Raw genomic sequence first — 7233 nt, 5'->3', positions numbered from 1 at the left:
TGCTAATGAGCTTTGTTTTTCTTATAACTTAGGTAAATTCTCTATACTGGCTTATATCCTATAAGATTATAATTCCATTTCATTTTTAATAACCTAAATAGCTGGCCCTATCTGCTGGACTCTAACATGCTTAATGATACGGTCCAAGACCCAAAGATCTTACAATGTAAGACAAATAATGAGTTTGGATTCAATCCATAAAGATGAAAGGCTCCGTAGATTTACTACAGCGGATCTTCCTTAAATTCCTGTGCTGCTTACTAAATTCCTTAGAACTGAGAGTTTGCATGCTGTATAGCAAACTCTTTAGAATGATTTCCAGAATGTAATATAGCAAGTTAATTATATATATTCATTTCTTTTTGGGTGATTTGCTACTGGCTGCTTATTGATCTGTGATGAAAAAGTATTATGGAAAGAAATTTATGTGCCCATAAACTTGATGACAATAGTGATAAACAGGATTTGCATGCAGGTATAGCTACTGCTTACATTCTCAGCAGAAAGATTATATTGCTTCACTCCATATGATTGGAATTGAGAAATAAAGCACTTCACCTTTTAGATTCATGTTTAGTGCATCTGTACATGTGTGCATGTATAGAAATATACTCATCCTATCATATATTAGAGATGTTTAGCTCCTTTGTTCACATTTAGTAAACGTAATGTGTATCTTGGCACGCTGGGCCTGGCAGTTCAGTTTCATGCTACTGAAATACTTTCCATACAGGAAGTGGCCCTCTTTTTCAGACATCTCGTATCCAGTGCACTGGGGCAATAACTCCAGTGGGCTACATCCTTTCCCAGTTTTTCAAAGTTAGACAGCTGTTTCGTATGTGTATATTTTATGGGGTTGGAGGTATCATAAATTGCATTTTGATTGAGGTTATTAGCTCAGAGTATTTGGGTCAGTACTGCTGACAAATGGGCATTAGTTGTTTGAAATGAATGTAGGTGCTCATGGTACTTTAACAGCTCCCCACAAATCTGGAGGATCAGAGATAGGCCTTTCTGTGGAAACCTCATGGGTGAGGGCTCTGGGGCTCAGCCAAACATAACATGGTATCAGCAGGGGTTATCATTTGGCTGAGTTTCTTTGTTTAAAGTAGAAGTCAAGTAGAAATCAGTGACATATAATAACCTTGTGATCCATCCTCTGGATGTTAATCATCCTCACAGTACATTAAACAGTCAATTTTATCTCTGCATCAATCTTTCACAAAATGATGGGAAAAACAACATCATAGTAAGAAAGCCCAGCATAATAATTAATATGCAGTATTAAATCTCTCATAAGTGGAGAGTAAGAAAAAGAAAGCTCAGTCATTACATTGGATTTAATTTGCCAAGGGAAACAGCCTTCACACCTGAGCCACAGTCACAGCTTGGTTTTCTCTCAATTAAATCCATGCTTGTCTAAAGCAATGAGGCTTTGGAGGACAAGATCAGGGCACATGCTAATGAAATTCCCTGCAGTACAAGGACATTACGCAGAAACTATTACAAGGCAGGAACCACATAATCTGTATTTAAAATTCTCTCTAAAGCAATGAATATAAGATCTTGGTGAACATTAGGTGTAGACCATGCTATTAATAATCGGAGTGGTTTTGTCAAAGTAAAACTTTTGAAAGTATACAAGTACATTGGTAGCATGTTTGATTTTAGGAACGAAAAATCAAGGCAATATATTTAAAAACATTCAAAATATTTCTTTTCAAGGTATGGCATAAAAATATAGATTTCTTCTATATAATATTACTAGTCAAGAATCCTTATCATAAGATATATATTTTTACACCTATGTGTTTTGAAATCCAGTGTAATGATAAAAAGTTGCTGCTTACTCCTACTCAGAAGATCCATTTTGAATTCTTCCCTTTATGCACTATATTTTTGGCCAAATTAAGCTCTAGCACTATGAACTACTGCAATGCTCCTCTACTAATTAGTTGTTTTTGCCAGACCATTAGAATTTCTGGCACTGTCACGTAACTCCCAGAGAATCTCAAGATGGGGCTTCTAGAAAGTTGTTGATAGCTACTATTTCTGATTACTTATCTTTTACTGGATCCATGCCTTGGAAGCATGACGAGCAATTCCATTCAGAAAGACTTTGTGGTATACATATACGATCACAGAATGTTCTTCAATTTTCTACTCAAATATGACAAAAGCTTTTGGGAACTTTTCAAGGTTTTTTTGTATGTACACACTTATAAGCAAGTACCCCTATTAAATAAAACATAAATTCCATACCACGAGGATATGAATTTGTACATTTCTTCCCTGAATCTTCCTTCAATGAAAGGGATTTGAACTGCTTCCAGTCATTCTGAATTAACCTGTTTCTACCATGCTTTAGCAAATTAGAGCTACAGACAGAAGACAAATACTGTTAAGAAAACTTAATAAAAAAAATCTTGAGTAGCTTAAGTTTGTTGTTAATGAGAATGCTTTCATTTGCTTTCAGTACACTATTTCTGAGCTTTTTTAAAGCCCAAGTCATAAATCTTGAAATTGACAAGAGGGGAGAAATAGTCGTTAAATTCATAACTAGAAATCCCACTCTGATTCCAGTTTCACTTCAAGTAGTTTGCTTCAGTTGAAATAAATACGGTCAGATAACTAACTGACCAGAAACAGGACACCCATTTTGAGATTGTTTCTGTGGGAACTGCTGAATTAAAAATATTAGAGATGAAAAGAGGGTGTTAAGAAGTCAATCAGTTTCTCTTCCCTCTCCTGCTATCTCTGTTTCTCTTCGTTCTGTCTAGTTTTACACAGGGGGTCTAGATGACCTAGTACTTTTTGTAACTGTCTCAGGCTATTTTGCCAATTTTTATCATATTCTTAATTTGATCCAATGTGTACAGATCAAATTGTATGGAAAAGTCACATTCAAGTCACTGAAACTTTTTCTGTATTCTAGGTGTCTATACATACAACAATGTATGTTTATACATACAACAAAAATCCTATTATCTGAGCATAGTCATTAGGCTCCTATTAATAAGCTTTGAATTTCAAAATAATGAACTGGGTTTGAAACAGGAAACAGAGCCCTTAAGAAGAGATACGAAAAAAGAATGAAAGAACAACACCATATGTTGATAGTCACTTAGGATTACAACCCCGAAACACGCTGATGTACTTCTGCCATGAACAGTGCTTAACGGTGCTATTCAGAGACTTGCTATTAAATTATTTTAAGAAGTTCCCAACTAGTAATTTAGAGGTTTGGTGTTTTTGTTTTCTGTTTTGTTTTTGTTAAAGCACTTTTTTTTTTTTGACTTTGGTCTATCTAGTCTCATTAGTCATCAAGGAATGGACTGTCTATTAACTCTGTGCTTTTTGATGCTTTATTTCTGTAAAAAGTCCAAAGTAGCAGTGGTCTCTTCTTTACTGTGTTCTTTCAGATATGCAGTCCTACTACTTTTTCCCCCATTTTCACCCATAAGATTTTCTGACACTACCACTTTTCGTGTTTCTTTAGCATTGACTGTTTCAGATCATTTCAAATGTAAATGGTCTGCTACTCTTTTCTGGTTTTAAAGACCCTTTCATAACCCCACTGTTGAAAAATTCATGCTGACAGAGGAGAAGTGAAAATTATAAATTCTTTAGGCTGTGGAATATGCACAAGTCAGTCTCAGAATATTTATATAGCTATTTATATATTTACATAGCCGTGGTGTTTTTAGGACATCATGTTTGTGCCTCTTCAGTGGAATTGCCTTGAATCTCCTAGCAGCATTGATAATTATCTTCAGTATATCACTGAAAAAGAACCTGTATGGAATAAAGAACTAACACCATCAGGGGCCTTGGGAATTCTGAGACTGATGAATATGGCAGCAGTCCATACATGACTCTGCAGATTTAAATATGCAAAGGTAAGCAAAGTAAGAGATGAGAGAAAATTGGCAAAAACAAAGAGAATGTATTAGTCTCAAATGATGGAATGCTTGTAGTGTAAATTGATTTAATGATTACATTTAAAAAGCAAGAAATGAATTAACTCCTTTCTAACCCAAACTACAGAATAAGACTCAGAGAGCCATAGTCCCTCTAAGTCAGACGATGAAAAGCTAAAAAGGGAAGGCTCTGTAAAGAATTTTGGAATTACGTATAAATAAAAGAAATACTAGTAATAGTGCTAATTCAAAAACAAAAAAAAGTCCCATATTAAGTCTTAAAAATTACCTTAAAATCTATAGTGAATACAAGGATAGAAGAGGAGTAATAATGTGATATTAAGGCAAGGTGGCATTACTGGTCACAACAAAAGAAGGAAAAATTCAGAGCAACAGATTAGTGCAAAACGTTAAGTGTCTTCATCTTAGAGTTTGATACGAAAATAGTTAGCATGTTTCTGCTGTATTCAGTTTTTCCCGTGTGATACATAAATGTTGTGATAACTCAAGTCATTATTCATGAATTCACCCTGATCAGAATTGCCCCGAGCGGAATCTGAGTGAAGGAAATAAAGGCATCTTACACCCATTCAGATTTGGGCTTCATTAACAGCACCTAACCATGACAGCCGCCCCAAGCAGGGCTGGAAGTAAGGAATTTGTAAGGAGTGGTAGTGTGGGTGTGTATATGAGGGAATCAAACTGGGAATGTGCAGAAGCAACAGGAGCGTCAATGGATTGTGGAGGATCTGAAGCAGAAGGTGTCCAAGGACTATATTGACTGTGACTTAGTTAAGATTTTTGAAAACTCTTCTACATTTATTAAGGTAGAAGTTGAGAGCTTGGTGGAAATAATTTAAGTTGCTGAGTTAATAACTGAAAGGTGTAATTTTTACTAAAATTTACGGCACGACTGACTTTAATTTCTTTAATGAACTAAATAAAACACACTATATTTGAAGGTGATTTTTCTTTTTATGCAAAATAAAGCCCAGATTTCTGGGGTTAGGGGTCGGGTGAGTGAAACTAAAAAGTTACTCTTAACCAAACATCACTTTTCAAAAAGTGAACCAAGAGACTGCTCTCTTTTTCCTAGGGGGACTGCAAGGACAACTGTCCTCCAACCTATTTCCTTTTGTAAAAGAAATGCGAGAAGAGGGCTTGTCAAGCTGGTAATTAAGCCTGCTTCACACTGTGTGGTTCAAAATGCAAAGCTAAAGCAAATCAGAGAGAGGATCGCTCTGCTGCACCTATTGAGCTGCAGAGAATGAATTTCTTTGAGTGTCCTGTTATCTCAAAGGAAGGATTGCTTCACAGAAAAACCTGAATAAAATCCCAGTAATTACAAATGTTCAGTGGTTTATAAACAAGTTCTTATAGTGGGACTAAGGAATGCTCAAAACAAATTTCAGTTTAGAAAGTCTTAAAGGGCAGGGACTGAAAGCAGATCCTATGCTCACTGCAGTCTTCCAAACTAATATTTATGGCCAGGACTTAAGGGAAAGTTCAAGGCAAATTCACTCAGTGGTAGCTAGTTGTGTTTTGCTATTGCAATTTTCGAATGAGATATTTAAGTATTAAATACAGTGCCTAACTGTATTAGCCAAAAATGTAAAAAAAAAAAAAAAAAAAAAAAGACCACCACCAAAAAACAACCTCTAAAACCAGCAAACAACCCCCTGTCCTGAACAAAAAAATTCCCCTAAACTGTTACCAAAGTTTGCCTATGGGTGTATGGGTGTAAGGCCTACAGGTACTCCCCTAAGGCTTCCACAGTGAGGAGCTGAAACGAACAGGGCACAGAGTGATCACTTTTGAAGAAATACCAAAGCAAGGTTTTTCTAATGAAAAAAGTTTCTGTATTCTGACAGGAATGTTGTTTCTGAAACTAGCCATAGAAAGTTAGAGATAATTAGCTTGTTGCACAGATTGGAATAAGAAACTGGTGATATCATGTTAATAGGCTTGCAAAATAAGCTTGTAGTGGAGGCAGGTAAAAACTTCAGTAATGATCATTTTGGTGACAATCACAGTACGTGTGACGGGTCAGGACATGTATGGTCTGGTTGTGTGACTGCATGGCCAAGGTATTGCACCATGAAATATGGTGTGGGGATGTGCAAATACATAGCAAACAAACTGATGGCAAGGACATAAACTAGAACTTGATGGTAATTTAAAATGTGGATAATGTAATTATTGTTAAGAAAGGACTGGTCAACACAGATGGTCATAGCCAACAGGAAAGCATACAGTATGTATTGCAGTATATAGAGACACAAGCTGTGTCCCAGATGTTGGTGCTGGGCTGTTAGGTGGACAGAGACCCTACTGTGTAAACTCTGCTTGCCTATTTGAGCTACTGGTTGCTGCAAAGCCACAGGCCACTATCAAGAGGGAGTTTCAAAAAAATAAAATCAGTAGTATATAATATGAACGTAAATAAATTAATTCTTGCTACAGGATATTGTGGGTGATAAATATGATGGACCAATCTCATGGAATTAAACATCTGCTATGGACTATTAGAGCTGGAGATAATCCTTGGAGCCCAGGAAGGAGGGATTGGTTGGTGGATGATCTAGATCCTGCTGTGAAAGAGAGAGCCCCAAAAGAGAAATGCCCAGGTATGTCTGGGATGATAGATGAGGGCTAGAAGGGAAGACCTATGCTTTTGCAGGATTAGGTATCAGCTAGTTAGATCTTGCTGTTTCATACGCAGACTTTCTCTATTACATTACTCATTAGAGCTCAGACACTAAATGAATTATATAGCCTTGCCAGATATGTTGCTTTGAAATCTATTTCTGAGTAGAGAGAGAGTTCTTACTGAGCAAAGAGCAATGGTTACAGCAGCAGATGTGGAATTATTTTCACAGCAGTTTTCTGACTCGGTGCAACTAGGATACCAGCCCAGAGAAAAAGGTGTCAGAGTGACTGGAAATTGAGAGGACCTGGCTCTGTTCAAAACTGATTGAAATGACTTTAGGGAGAGGGTGGCTCTCAGTTAGAGGATAGCTGGTGCCACCAGGACTTTATTAAATTTGCCAAAATACTTTCTGATATTTGATCTTGATAGCAGTAAGCAGTGGTAGCATAACAAGACACAGATTTAAGAGAACAAATAGAAAACTTTCAATGTATCAAATTGCAATATGTCATGACTTGTTACAATGAGAACTGAAATTCCATAGATTTTTGTTATTTTATCAATACTTCAATGCATTGCAGAGTAGTCTGGTATTGGTGTGCCTGCTTAATGGGAATTTCACCAGTTTTTCCCCAATCTCAGATAGGATTGCTGCAGCCCTGT

The sequence above is a fragment of the Anser cygnoides genome, chromosome 8 (assembly GCF_040182565.1).
Source record: "Anser cygnoides isolate HZ-2024a breed goose chromosome 8, Taihu_goose_T2T_genome, whole genome shotgun sequence".
Lineage (NCBI taxonomy): Eukaryota > Metazoa > Chordata > Aves > Anseriformes > Anatidae > Anser > Anser cygnoides.
The sequence above is the reverse complement of the archived record's forward strand: the minus strand, read 5'-3'. Positions refer to the sequence as shown.